Consider the following 2,606-nt stretch of genomic DNA (forward strand, 5'->3'; position numbering starts at 1 on the left):
GGGGAGGCAGAGCGCGGCGTGCGGGGCATGGTAGGTGCGAGCGCTCCGGGCGGGTGCGGCTTGGCGCGGCTGCGGCGCGCACAACGGCACGCCGGGCGGGGCGTGGCCGCGGTGAGCGCGGTCGCCGCGCGTAAGGTGCAGTGGTCAAGGGCGTGCGCCGGCGTGGTGGTCGGATCGACGACGGAGTGCAGGGGAAGCGGGAGGCCGGTGGCCTCACCGGCGTTGAAGAGAAGCGGGGGGCGAGACTCGATGGCGCTGGTGGGGAAGAGGATGACGAGGCATCCGGCGAGGTGGAGGTAGACGAGGGGGTGGCTCCGGCGACCAGGGACGGCGATGACGTCGTGGCGTCGGCGGGGTCGTGCCCGATCCAGAACGAGCAGAGAAGAAGACCAACAGCGCGGTGGTCGCCTCGCCGACGAGCGGCAGCTGCGTCCCGCCTGAGGAGCACCGGAGAGCCGCGGGGAGCACTAGAGAGGAGAGGTAGCGAGGGGGGTTCAAGCACGAGGGCCTCGTCGTTGAGTGTGTGGCGGCACGCGTGGGAGACGAGGGAGACGTGGGTGAGTGGGGGGGTCGGTTAGGTCAACGGGTGAGGGGATAGGATAAGGAGTGGGGGGCGCGACCGGTTGGGCCGGCCTGGTGGCCAGCTGGGCCATTTGGGCTAGTTCGCCAGGGAGCCTTTTTTTGTTTCTTTCTTTTGTTTTTGTTTAGTAGTTTTTCCTTTCTTTTATTTATTTCTCTTTTCTGTTTTATTAGTTTTCTTTTATTTTAGTTTTATAAAAAATATCACTAGCACCTAAGTTAATACCTTTAAATATACTACTACCACATTAATTCTCAACCCGAATTAAAATAGTTTAATATTTTATAAAATTCAAAAGGCATTTATTTTAATATTTCAACCTCTGTTTTAATTATTTTGAACACTTAAACATGTTATTAAATTTAGGTTTCTCCACCATTATTAATTATGCATTATTTGACACAACCTGAACAATTTAGTTTTGATATTTGAAAACTTTTGTGGTTTGCCATATTTTGAAATTGAATTTTGAATCCGTTTGAACTAACGTGAGGTTAACAACAGTAACCGTGGTGACGTAGCATCATTAGCAGGGAATTACTGTAGCTTAATTATCCGGGCGTCACAATTCTCCTCCACTACCAGAAATCTCGTCCCGAGATTTAGGACCAGGAGTAAGGGGGAAAGGGTCTGGTTAGGTAATTCTAACGAATCTCCTCGGTCTTGGTTGCTTTTCTCGAAGAGGTCAATCCATTACGTTGATGTCTTCATTCCTCTAGTTAGGCCATCATGATGAAGTAGGCATCCTTTCTTCGGGGTCTCCGTCGTACTTACGAAAGAATAAGGGGGTATACCGGAAGAATGGACCTCTGAAAGGTAGACTATCTGGTAGCTAACATCGGGGAAGGTGGCGGAAAGTAACTCTCGAACTGAAACTTAAGAAAATATCGAGAGTAAAGTAAGGAGGTACCATGAGAAGTTTCAAGCAGGTAGGCAATCGTTCGATGCCTGAAACAAAGTGTGAAAGGGGTCCAGAGCAACGGGAATAAGTATTGCGTCTCATACCAGAATAGATCACTAGACAGGTGGTCCATGAATTACATACGAAGTCAAGTACGAGGAACAACCTTGGGAACAGGTGGCGTACATGAGAGTCAGGTTTCGATCCTGTGGAACTGTGGGTTATGGGCCCACCATGTGGGATAAAAGTAGGAGGAGCGGTGACATCTTGCATGGTCATGACAGCAAGGCATGTCAGAGGGTAGCCTGTCGATTATGTCGGCAACGACGTCGATACCAAGGGCGAGGGACGAAGAGAACCATTTTTCTGCTCGTTGAACGAGGCGGACCAATAGGCAAAGTTCTCGTCCATTGGTGTTACCGAAATGTCATCAACAATGGTAACAGGGTCTTGCTGACAGAGTGGTACAACGAGGTGTTTACATGAGCAGGGATATATTACTGCTTATATAATATAGATCACAAGAAGGTTTAAACAAACCAATGAAAAGGAAAAGTGATTGTCAGGTTTAAACAGAACAATGGAAAGGAAAATGTGTTTAAACACATATTTCAAGGGTATATCCTTCCCAAGGACAAGCAGAGCATGATATCCATGACAGGATATAATGTAGAAAACTCTTTAGGTAAGGTGAGAGAAATTTCATGACATTACCCATACAACGGTGTTTGGATAATTGAGTAAGAAACATTTAGCATTGGGCTTCAAATGTTCTTTGTTGAAAATTGGAGTACCACAGGCATTCTTCGAGATATCATTAACATGGTCTTCAAGCAAAGGTCGGACTATGGATACACAAAGGATCCATCAGGCACAACTTATAGAATAAGTCTTACAATTTCCTCATGGGAGAATGGATAACCTTGCCAAAAAGGATAATATAACAATAGGTCCTCCGCCCAGGTGTGCTAGGCATGACATCACCTTACCGGGTCTTAACTCTTGGAAAAATGTTCCAACCATCAAATCTGACCGAGATTCAAATCTGATTGGTGTCAAGATACCTTAGTCTCAGAATGCCTGAGAAAGAAAAGGTGCAACGCAATTGACGAGATGACATTATAA

This window comes from Triticum aestivum, chromosome 2A (assembly GCF_018294505.1).
Source record: "Triticum aestivum cultivar Chinese Spring chromosome 2A, IWGSC CS RefSeq v2.1, whole genome shotgun sequence".
NCBI lineage: Eukaryota > Viridiplantae > Streptophyta > Magnoliopsida > Poales > Poaceae > Triticum > Triticum aestivum.